Raw genomic sequence first — 12,613 nt, 5'->3', positions numbered from 1 at the left:
AAGCCTGTTTAAAGTCTATGGAAGAACTTCTGTTGTTGATTTTCTAGTGCTGCTCCTGCTTCCGTGATATCAGTGTTATTGATATCCAGCTTGTGTAGCATAATGAAACTGTCTTGTTATGAATGAATGCCTCAGTGTATGGATCTGTATAGCTCTTATTTCCCCATTTTTAAAAGTTGTTCATATCTTCCCAATCTGTAAACAACCCATTTTAAAGAACATGTCAGTTATAGGAATCAGATGTTCTAAGCAATTATTTGTCCAATCCAAATTCTCATTATGTTTGCACCCCTTTGTGATTTCATGGGTCTGCAAACTTATGTTTGGCTGGCTGCTACTATTGTGATAAGCAGAACTGTTATAACTAATGTTTTGCAGATCATCTGGCACCCTTCCCCCAAGAGCTTGTACTTCTAATCACTTCTACTTCAGCTGTGACGGACAGGTGACGGCAGGGCTATTCGCTACACACCTCCCCCCTTAAAAAGTTGTTTCATGGGGTAAAAGCTATAGTGCTTTACCCTCATGAACAACAAGGAGCTTTACAGTAGTTAACCATCCACTACATAACATTACAATCGTATTTTGAAAATTGTATTTTAAAATGTGAGATTTGAAATAACATCATCTTCTCAAAATGCAAGGTGTTCAGAAGATTCAGAGAGAGTCCATATATATCTTATTTGATATATTTAATGTTGGTTATAAATAATCTCTCTAGATTGAGAGCGAAGACCAAAGTCCAGCTGAAAAGCATGACAAACTTCCTCTTCGCAGATGATGCAGCTGTTGTTGCCCATCTGTTGAAGACCTCCAACAACTCATGAATCACTTTAGTAAGGCCTGCCAAGACTTTGGACTAACAATCAGCCTGAAAAAAACACAAGTCATGGGCCAGGGCATGGACTCACCTCCCTCTATTACCATCTCCACACAAGAATCAGAGGTTGTTCATGATTTCGTGTACCTTGGCTCAATGATCTCTGACACTCTCTCCCTAGATGTCAAGCTGAATAAACATACTGGCAAAGCAGCTACCATGTTCTCTAAACTCACAAAAAGAGTATGGCTCAATAAGAAGCTGACGACACATACCAAGATCCAGGTCTATAGATCCTGTGTCCTGAGTACACTCCTGTAATGCAATGAATCCTGGACCCTTTGTGCAAGGCAGGAGAGGAAGCTGAAGACGTTCCATATGTGTTGTCTCCAACACATTTTTGGTATCACCTGCCAGGACAAAGTTCCAAATAGAGTAGTCCTAGAACAAGCTGGAATTTTTAGCATGTATACATTACTGAAACAACAGTGTCTATGTTAGCTTGGGCATGTCGTGAGAATGGCTGATGGTCGGATTCCAAAATATCTCCTGTATGGAGAATTAATGCAGGGAAAGCACCCCAGAGGAGAGACCACAGCTGTGATACAAGGATATCTGCAAGCGGTATCTGAAGGCCTTAGGAATGGACCGCAACAGATGGGAAATTTTGACATCTGAGCATTCACCCTGGAGGCAGGCAGTGCAGCATGACCTCTCCCAATTTGAAGAGATCCTTGTCCAGCAGGCCAAGGCACAGAGGCAGTCCTGAAACCAGCAAAATCAGGGAGCTGGATAGGGGGACAGATTGTATCTGTCTTCAGTGTGGGGGGGATTGTGTGGTGTACAGATTGTATTCAGTGTGGAAGAGATTGTCACTCTCATATTGGCCTCCTCAGCCACACTAGACGCTGTTTCAAGTCCTCTATTCAGAGCATGTTACCATAGCTTCTTGCGACTGAAGGATGCCGAATCCAATTAATGCAATATTTCATGGAGTAAGAATGCTCCAGTAACTTGTGGTGCAGAAAAAATGATTTTCCCTCCTAAGGATTCATGGCAAAGCTTTGCTAGGCATCCTCTTAAGCTGAATTTACACAAAAGCTTACATTAATTATTTGACTTTTTCGTGGGCAAACAAAGGTGTCACATTCGTATACCGTATTTGCCGGTGTAAAAGATGACTTTTTGGGCCCAAAAACACATGCCTCCAAGTGGGGGGGGGTCGTCTTGTATGCTGGGTGCACTGAATGACACGGGGCTGCACTGGCTGGGGAGGAAGGCAGGTAGGCAGGCAGGCAGTCGGTCTGGATGGAGGGAGGGAAGCACAGCCTGCCATGCCTGAGCAGCCAGAGCCCGCCGCTGGGCTGCCCGCCACCCCGCGCCGCTGAGCCAGCCGCGCGCTCACTCGCCCGCAACCCGCCCATTTCCCTTTTCCTCTTCCTCCTCCTCCTGCCGCCACCCACTCATCCTCTTCTGCTCTTCCTTGCCCTCTTGCTGCCATGCCTGAGCCGCTGCCAGACTGCCCGCCGCCCCGCGCCACTGAGCCAGCCGCGCACTCGCCCGCCCGCCACCCACCCGTTTCCCCTCCTCCTGTTGGGGGGGGGTCATCTTATACGGCCGGTCGCCTTGTGCGCCGGCAAATACGGTATATCAATGACCTGAAGAATTTCCTGATTCCAACATAAAGTTCTCTATTGTTAAAAGTCAACACTTCTCTAAAAGCAGATGTTGGGACAGATTTTATCCTTATAATTTTAAAACAGTATTTAACAGCATAAATATATGCTATGGCCTTCTGTGTGCAAGAGCCAGTATCCAAATGGAAAACAGAGATTTCAGTAGAATTAGACAGGCGAAGAAGAGCTCATAAATATTCTGGAGCATTTGTAGATTCACTTTCTGAGTAAACCCCCTATATTTCACACTATAACACATCTGTGATTCACTACACTAACCAACAGGATGTCATTTTTTCTGTAGTTGATAAAAGATCTGATAAGAGAATCACAATGCCCAGTCTCACCTGAATCTAAGTACCAGCATGTTCTTGTATCAGCATTAATCTCCAGGGCTGGATGAACTGCATCCGAGAGTATTGAAGGAACTGGCTGAAGAATTCTTCGAGTTCAGATCCATTATTTTCTTGAAATCATGGGAAACGGGTGAGGTGCCAAAGGATTGGAGGAGGGCCAATTTTATCCCTATCTTCAAAAAAGGACAAAAAAGAGGAACCTAGGAACTACAGGCCAGCCAGCCTTATATCAATCCCAGGAAAAATTCTGGAACAGATAGTAAAGTGGTCATTGTGCAAGCTCCTAGAAAACAATGCAGTAATAACTAGAAGTCAACACGGATTTGTCAAGAACAAATCCTGCCAAACTAATCTGATCTAATTTTTTGATCAAATAACATCCCCGATAGACAGAGGGAATAGTACAGATGTAGTATATCTTGACTTCAGCAAAGCTTTTGACAAAGTGTCCCATGATATCCTGATTAGCAAGCTAACTAGGTGTGGGCTGGATAATCAAGTACTGTATCAGGTGGATACACAATTGGCTACAGAATCCTACTCCGAGGGTGATGATGAATCCCTCCTTCTCTAACTGGGAGGAGGTAACAAGTGGGGTACCCCAAGGCTCAGTCCTGGGTACAGTGCTCTTCAATATTTTTATTAATGATTTGGATGAGGGGGCACAGGGAATGCTTGTCATATTTGCACATGATACAAAATTGGGTGGAATAGCTAATATCCTAAAAAACAGAAACAAAATTCAAAATAACCTTGATAGGATGGAGCACAGCCGAAAGCAACAGAATGAAATTCAACAGGGATGTGCAAAGTACTGCACCTCGGAAAAAGAAACCAATTGCACAATTACAAGGTGGGGGATACCTGGCTCAGTAAAACTACGAGCGAGAAGGATCTTGGAATTGTTGTGGATCACAAGCCAATAGTGTGATGTGGCTATAAAAGGAGCAAATGCTATTTTGGGCTGAATTAATAGAAGCATAGTTTCCAAATCCTGTGAAGTCCTTGTTCCCCTCTATTCAGCATTGGTTAGGCCTCACCTTGAGGATTGTGTCCAATTCTGGACACCACACTTCAAGAAGGATGCTAACGAATTGGAACAAGTTCAGAGGAGGGTGACAAGGATGATCAGGGAACTGGAAACTAAGCCTTATGAGGAAAGGCTGAAAGAAATGGGCAGGTTTAGCCTTGAGAAAAGAAGACTGAGGAGTGATGTGATAGCACTTTTCAAGATCTTTGGAAAAATCTTGTATTGTGTATAATCATGTTGATGATAATGGGAAGAGTACCCCACTGTAAAACCTGAGAGTGACTTAGGCAGATGACAGGGGTCAAAAACAAGTGATAACTTCTGAGGAGAGAATGAATGGCTTTGATAGAAATTATGAAAATAGAAACTCAAAGTATATCATCTCCTACCCAGCCTGTGAGACATGGCTGCCTGCTGAGAGTCCCAATGGAAATTCTCTTGATAAGGATTGTTTATGAGTAGAATGTCCAGCAAACAGCCTCAGCTATAATCTTATCTCAACCCACAAAGGGACAACATGGATGCCCCAACTCTTCATGGGTAACTGTCAGTTATCTAAATGTAGATGAACTGGCATCTTCAGATACAGGCTTCCTGAATCAATTGCAATTTTTGAATATTTTACAACCAATTCAGAATTTAAATACCAGATGCTGTAATGACATGGATGACATGTCTAGAAATAGATAAGAGAGGACATGAGCCCATCTTTTATGGATATAAAAATTGGGAGAATCATATACTGTATGACTGAATAAGAAGAGCACGTCCTGGCTCCTATTCTAGTAATCAACCAAGCCAATGCAGTGGAACATGGTTAGAAAGAATCATCCACAGTATGTATTGTTGTAAAAACAAGCAAGAAAAATACAAATATGTCAGTTTAAAATGCTACCTGTAAAAACAAATAAGATTCCCAGAATATTGCAGTATTGGTTCTTCACTTAGTAACTGCTGCTCAGATATGTATAGCCATAATGTATTAACTATTCATTCATTTCTTAATAACTGATTCAAACAATTCAGTCTAATTACTTTAATATACACATTCAAGTGAGATCATGTAATTATCACAGTCCCAATCTTCTGAATTCCCAGCTGCACTCTCCATTTGAATTTTTGGTTGAATCAAAGTATATAAAATCCCCACCTTTTCTAACAACCTTCATTTAGCCAGCTTCAGTGGCTTTTCTCTTTCAGTATTAGAATTGCACTGTGTCAGCTGAAAATATTAAAGAAAAAGAAGGGGGCTTCTCTGTCCTCCCTTTTAATGCCACTGATTACATTGCAGGGTTGTCACCTCAGATAATGTCACCCATTTGGGTGTGAGCTAACTGTCCACACAGGGTACACAATGAGCTAATTAGGATGGCGCTGAATCATAATTCGGTTCTAACCAAACCATACCAACAGCCGTCCATATACCAGTCTATATGCCAATCTGGACAGGCTCTAAATTTCATGAAATTTAATCTGCAGTGTAGACAGAAGACTGCAAAGATCATACAGCACCCTTCAGAGGTTAATTCTATGTAATGAACATGTGATTTGTTAGACATGAGGTGGATTTTTCTGCAGATATTTGACTAGGGCTGTTTGTGTTTGGAAACCAAATCACTTCCATAATTTTTTGGGATAGCAACACCATTGCATTGTGATGTAGAGTACATAGTGCTCAGTGGATCATATCACCCCCTTAATAAATATGTCTCACCTCTGTGGACCAATAGGGAACACTCTTCAATACCCAAGACCAATGGGAATGGAAACATATCAATTTTAGGAATCTAGCCTCTACCTAGATTCTACACAAGTTCCCAGTCTGAGAACTGTGACTTTGAAGGGGGTTGCAAAGTGTTTTCTGTGTGTGTGTGTGTGGGGGGTGTTGTGTCAAGATTTGGGATGTGGAGATTGTTCCAAGACAAGTCAGTCCTCCAGGTTGACAGCAAAGAGACTCAACTTTAACAATGAAGAACTTGAAATAGTTAGAGGTTTGTTTACCTTGGTTCAACCATCAGTCCAAATGGACAGTGCAGCCAGGAAACCAAAAGAAGATTGGTACTAGTAGGAAGGGCAGCAATGAAGGAATTAGAAAAGATAACCAAGTGTAAGAATGTGTTATTGGAGACCAAGAACAAGATCATACACACTTTTCTGTTACCAGTTTCTAATCCCTAAGAAAGGAGATGACAAGGACTGCAGTAACCATAGGACCATTGCTTTAACTTCTAATACATGCAGAGCCGTGCTCAATATGTTGCAACAAAGGCTTTTATTTATTTATTTATTATTAATTTAACTTATATACCTCATATAAAGCAAGAAGTGCCTGATGTTCAAGCTGTATTTTGAAAAGGAAGAGGCACTTGCAATCACATTGTAAATTTCTGGCTACTGGAGAGCACTGAAAAATTTCAGATCAGTCTATGCTTTATAGGCCACAGCAAAGTCTTTCACTGTGTAAATCACAAAAATCTATGAGTTGTTCTGAAAGAAATGGGTGTGGCTCAGCACTTGATTGTCCTAATACATAACTTGTACTGTGGGCATATTACAGAATTTGGAGAGACAGAATGGTTTCCATAGGCAAAGGTGTCAGACAAGGGTGCATTGTATTCCCTTACCTGTTCAATCTGTATGCGGAACATATATGAAAAGCCAAACTGGATTCAGATGAAGGAGAAATGAAGATTGGTGGGAAGAAACATCAGCAATTTAACTATAAAGATTCTCAGTCATCCAGGTAAAGTTATTTGGAAGTTGAGTCTGGCAACCAAGACCTCTTTGATTTCAAGCTAATAAAAAAGAAGTCCAGTTGCCATGACTCATCTTCCAGATGAGTAATTTAAGAAATGCAGATGATACCATCTTTCCGGCAGATCACTTTCAAGAATCACTTGAAACCACTTTTAGTGAAAGTGAAAAAAGTACCAAAGCAGGACTGCAATTGAACATTAAGACCAAAACCATGACTACTGAAGAACTACACAACTTTGACAATTAAGATACTGAAATGGTGAAATATGTTCAATACCTTGGCTCAATCATCACAGAAAAGTGTAAGGATATGTAATTGGTGACCAAGACCAAAATCATCCACACTTGTATTTCCAGTCATCATGTATGGGTGTGAAAGCTGGACAGTTAGGAAAACTGACAGGGAAAAATTGTTTGGTTTGAAATATGCTGGAGGAGAGCTTTGTGGACTGGACTGCCAGAAGGGCAAACAAGTGGGTCACAGATCAAGTCCAGCCTGAACTCTCTCTGAAGGAAAAAGTCATGAAACCGAGTCTGCCCTATTCTGACCACATTATGAGAAGGCAGGATTCTTGGGAAAAGACAAAGATGCTGAGAAAGGTGGAAGGCAGCAGGAAAAGAGGAAGACCAAATACGAGATGGATCGAATCCCTAAAGGAAGCCAGAGGCTTGCGTCTGTAAGAGCTGAGCAGGGCGGCTGAGGACAGAACAATTTTGGAGAGCGCTCCTTCATGGGGTCGCCATTAAGTCGGAAGCGGACCTAATGGCACCTGACAACAACAGAAAGAAGTGTGCCTTCAGGGTAGTTTACAATGGCAAATACTTGGCAGTCCCGAAGCCTCGTAGATGCGGAGAGAAGGGCAGGGAAAAGCGGGAGGACAAAACCCCTCAACCCCCCCCCTCCTCTGGCGTGTGTTCACAAGAGCAGAGACGGACGCCTTGGGGGAGGGATCGGGGCCGGTAGAGGGGAGGCGCCCTCAGGCTCGAACAACAGCAACGCCTCCTCTTGCCCCGCCCACCCGTCGAGACGGGAGGGAGCAAGGGAGGGGGCTCGGGATGAAAAGGGGACCATCAACCAGACCATGGGGAGCGCGTGACCGTCCCGCGGGGGGGGGCTGTTGCTCGATCCGCGAGACCGAGGGGCAAAAAAATTGCCGGAAGGCTGGTTCCCTCTGCCGACGGAGCGCGGCCCTTCTGCACAGCCAGCGAATCAGCAGGCTGCTTGCTTGCCACGTGGGCGCGCTCCAATGACTGGCCTGTTTATTGGCCTGCGGAGCGGAGAAACCGCACCCTGGCGCGGCGGTGGAGAAGAAGCGGGCGGTCGCGGGCCGGAGTCAGGCGGTGATAGGCGCGTCGGCGGCGGATCCGTCTGAGGTGTTTCTCGGCGCTGGACGCCCCTCTTTCTGCATCTTTGGGTGAGAAGGTCGTGATAGGAGGGGGGGGGACCGCGGCGCAGTGACTCGCTCTTCGTCTGGGTTGAGGAAAGATCCCCCCATCTCTCTCTCTCCCCCCCCCAGCCTCGCTCCAAGGGGCGAGGGGAAAGAAGACGGTCTGTCCGCGCAGCGCTGGGGCCGGGCGGGGAGGGAGGGGAAAGATGCTCGTTGTTTTGCCGAGCGCCGCTGTTTTTGCTCGTTCGCGGTCGAGGAAGTTCTCCAGGGGCTTAGAAAGCTTCGGACTCTGACAGCCTGTCTCGGCTGGGGTTGCCTCCTCTGGTTTTGCTTCTTGGAGCCCGAGACCTCAATGCTGTCTTGTGAATGGGCTTGGAATAGCATCCAAGAAAGAGAGAGCCTCTTCCCCCCCCCCCCCGAAAAATAATAATGACCAAACAGCGACAATAACAAAACAGGAAATCCGACGAGATGTTACACACATCTCAGAATTAAAAGCCTTCCCCATTGCATGTTTGGATTGGCCGTTTCCCAGCCAGAGCCATATTTTAATATGTAGAGTAGACGACATAGGGCCCCGAAAAAAACCCCGGCCCTTTTCTGTGTGCAGAATGGAAAGCCTCCAGAGCATCTCAGATGGTGGGGGTGGCTGAGAAGGAGAGTCCTGTGGGGGCCCTCGGGGTCGGGCTAGCGCCTCCAAGTGATCTTGGTGTTTCTCCTCAGGAGAGAATGCTTTGAAATACTGTATTGGTAAATGCTGTGTTATCGGAAGGGGGTGGGGGAGCAGGTTGCACCTCTTGTTTCAGATACTGTATGCACTTCTGGAAACAGGTAGTCCAGGCTCTTCCGCCACCTGAAGAGCCTCTGCTGTTGCCCCCCCCCGACACTTTTCCATCCCCATTTGGCCTCTAGAAGGCACAGTGCCTTATAGATTGCCTCCCTATTGCCTCTTCACCTTGTCTCCCCCTCCTCATCATCCTGCCCTCCTTCTGCTTAACAGATCTGTTCCGCATCTGCTGTTGCTTTACAAAAGGCAGACAGTGAGGGAGGTGCAGAGGTGGGGCATAAAGCACAAGGGTGGGAGGTCGGGGAGTATGTGGGAAGGTGAGAGAGTTTGGGGAGCAAGGAAGTGGCAGTCCAGTGAGGGGAAAGGCTGTAGACTCGGCGGCAGGGGCCATTCCACTTAAGGTGAGCTGTGCAGTTAAATCTCTAAGAGCTCCCTCACTGTGCCTTATAGAGGCCAAACCTGCCTTTGCCCGGCCATTCTCCCATCCTTCCTCACCTTTTGCTTTGTTGCACCTTGTACCTCTTGCTTTGCCATTGTGCCACACACTCTGTCACACAAGCTCTCTTTCTCTCTCCATACCTGCTTCCCTGACCACCTGTCACTGCCTGCCTCCTTTTTGTAAAGCACTGCTGAATGTACAAAGTTAGTGGTGCTGCTTTAAACTAGTGGTTCTCAGCCTTTGTATCTTCTGCCCGACCAGTTACTCTATCATAGAATAGAATCTGGGTCTCATCATGCATCTTGTCATGGTAGAAAAAAGGGGGCACGTTTCTTGAGAATGGAATTTATACATTTGCAGGCTTTTAGTTACTGTAAAGTATTCTTTTATAATAATGTTTAAGATTATATTAGTTGCATGAGTATTGTTGAGAGTAAATCCAAAATAATAAAATCTGTGGAATTGTTTGTAGAAAATTGGAATAGTACTGTGGACTGACTCAATGAATAATATCTGGTAGAAACTGTTAGCATGCAAAAACCTATTTTTGTGTCCTTTGGAGGTCCTGCTCTGAAAAAAAATGTCTGTTCAGGCATGGGGAATTGTGCTTTGAGAAGCAGATTTTTTTCTTTGAATATATGTGCACCATGTGTGTACTGGACCTTATTTTTACGGAAAGAGATCAAATAAGACATTCCCCCTTTTTAAAAAATGGAAGGCAATATCTGTCCACTTCTGGTTTCATCAGGGAAAGGGTTGTACAGACCCTGGTGAACCTGAGAGATAGCAAATTGGCTCCTGGACCCTGTGAACAGCATTGTTGTTTTCTGCTAAGAGAATGCTATGTTGTATGGGACAAAGATATGATTCTGTTTCATAGAACTGGGTGATGCATAATATCCAGATGTTGTTGGACTGCAGTTCCCATCATTCCTCACCATTGGTTGTGTTAGCTAATGGTTCTAAGAGTTGCTGTCCAAAAAGACCAGGAAAACATATTCCCAACCACTGTTATGTAAGGTACCTAATACAGTAGTTAACTTGAGCTAGGAATAGCATTTAAAAGGATAAAGCTGTCAAAACACTGAATTTTAATGTTAATAATAGTTATTTTTTGTGAATTTTTCTAGTTCAGCAAGAATGAATCTCTGATATAGAGTCCTTATGAAGAAAACCTGCCCCATTTCCTAGCACTGACAGTAATTAATTAATAAAACAAGAAATTTAACAGGGCTTTGACATACATCAAAAGGGAAAAAGCTTTTTCAGTTTAAGGGTGGAATTCATAGCTTGAGCTCAAGCTATCTCAGGGACCATATCTCCCTTTATGAGCCTGTTCAGGTGTTAAGATAATCAAGGAAGGCCTTTCTGTCAGTCCCACCATCCTTACCGGTGTGTTGTGTGGGGACATGGGAGAGGACCTTTTCTGTCACTGCTCCCGGATTCTGGAACTCTCTCCTACAGGAAGCCAGGCTAGCCTAATCTCTACTGTCCTTCCACAATCAGACAAAAAAACTTTCTGTTCTCTTCAGGAAGGATTTATTTTAGTGACAGACTGAGAGGGGTTTTTTAATATGGAATATTGTGGCTTTTTGCTTTTAAATGTGATTTTAGTATGCATTTTATTTACCATTTTTAATATAATATTTGTTTAATTCTTTTTAATATTTTTATACTTACTGTTTCGAGCTTTTAAATATGGTCATTTTTAATGTTTTAAGCCTTGTTGGGTCCTTTTTGAGGAGAAAGGCAAAGTAATTTTTTAAAAATAATTAAATAGTTTCATATGTTCATATACATAATATGCACATTGATTGTGCTATATGAACAGATAAGAAAAATCAGAGGTCAAAAACATTTACTAATTACAAACACATACTTGCATGCACAAACACATACACACCCATGTTGGCAACCACTTTTTTTAGATTTGAGAATCAGTCAAGTCTGGTGATATTTTGCAACAGATCTGTAAACAGGGCTTCAGAGGATGTGGATTTATTTAATTTTTTTAAATGACTATTGTTATGTTGCAAGTGTTCTGTGAATAGGCTTCTGTAGTGTAGGTGTATTTGATTTTTTAAATCTCAGTGAGATTTGAGGTCATGTAACTGTACTGGTGGATGCTTTTTCCATACAGTTTTTTTTTTTTAAAAAAAGAAATTCTCTGCTCTATAGTTGCAATTTGCCTTCAGTGGTTGTCCACCCAGTGGGCACACAATGTCTTTAAAACTTCATCTGGAGGAATGGATGAATAAATCTTTCCTTGTAGACCTTATCCATAATCCCTCTCGATGTCAACTTTAATTTTTTTAAAACATCCTCAAGAGATTACAGTTATCTGCTGTTTAATGACTGAGAGTCAGTGTGGTGTAGTGGATAGAGTGTTAAACTGGATTCAGGGGACGTGAGGTGCTTGAAATCCCATTTGGCCATGCAAACCCATTAGCGAATGGGCAATAGGAGACCACTCCTTAAGAGTGTAGCATCTCATTTTAGGGACACCGTATGTTGGAAATAGACTTGGCCACCACCACCACAACATAATATCTTTGGTCCTTAGCACCATTTATAAAAAACATATCTCTTGATAGCCATCAACTTAGCCACTGTGAATTATGATGTATGTGAAAGCAACTGATTAGTACAAGATAAGTTGTTCTTTAAAAAGGCCGAAGCCAGTTCATTTAAAATTTTAAAGTCCATAGTAGCTGCTTGAATTGTGCCCCAGAATTAAATTAACAAGGATCTTCATACCCAAGAGGGGTTTTCTGTGACCAGATGAAATGTGGAAGCATTTTGTTGCCTATTCAGAAGTTATGGTAACACATCAAGTCCTCAACTGTTGGGTCAGAAAGAAGTGTGTCTTAGTGTGCCATACGAAGAAAGATTTAAAATACTTCTGGTTACAAACATAATTTCTTTAGCCAGAAGTAGTACGTCTGCCAGTGAGAACCCCCATACTGCAAAACATGAGGATTTGTGATTGTAAGCAAAAGAATCATATCACTAACTTGTGAAGTCAGAAGACTATCACATCTCAGTTTTATCTGGACTAAGTATTTTTCCATGTATAAGACAATACTTTTGTCTAAAATCTTTAGACTAAAAATTGAGGGTTGTCTTATACACGGAAGTAAGCTGAGGAGAGAACAAAACTGCCCAAACAGGCTGCTCCAATCACAAGGCTTAGTTTCAGGAGACTTAGCTTCCTCTGGTCATAAGCCTTACGTAACTGATGTCAGCTGATGCTGTACAAACCAATTGGAAAAACACCTTGTTGGAGGTGGAGCCTGTAGTCAGTGCTCAGATTCAACGGGGACTCGTAATGTCCAAGTGTTCTGAGCCCAGAGGCTGAAT

General features: G+C 43.1%; 1 protein-coding gene across 12 annotated transcripts in view; it reads left to right on the top strand.

Moving 5' to 3' along the window:
- Positions 1 to 7,915: 7,915 nt before the first annotated feature.
- ADD1 (adducin 1) overlaps positions 7,916 to 12,613 on the top strand; it is a 74,413-nt gene continuing 69,715 nt past the window's right edge. For all 12 annotated transcript variants that reach the window (XR_013545581.1, XR_013545580.1, XR_013545579.1 and 9 more), the window contains exon 1: positions 7,916 to 8,054. The gene's annotated coding sequence lies outside the window, so the exon portion shown is untranslated. The remainder of the gene's footprint in view (positions 8,055 to 12,613) is intronic.

Source organism: Pogona vitticeps, chromosome 5 (assembly GCF_051106095.1).
Source record: "Pogona vitticeps strain Pit_001003342236 chromosome 5, PviZW2.1, whole genome shotgun sequence".
Lineage (NCBI taxonomy): Eukaryota > Metazoa > Chordata > Lepidosauria > Squamata > Agamidae > Pogona > Pogona vitticeps.
This window is presented reverse-complemented; position numbering and strand designations above follow the sequence as displayed.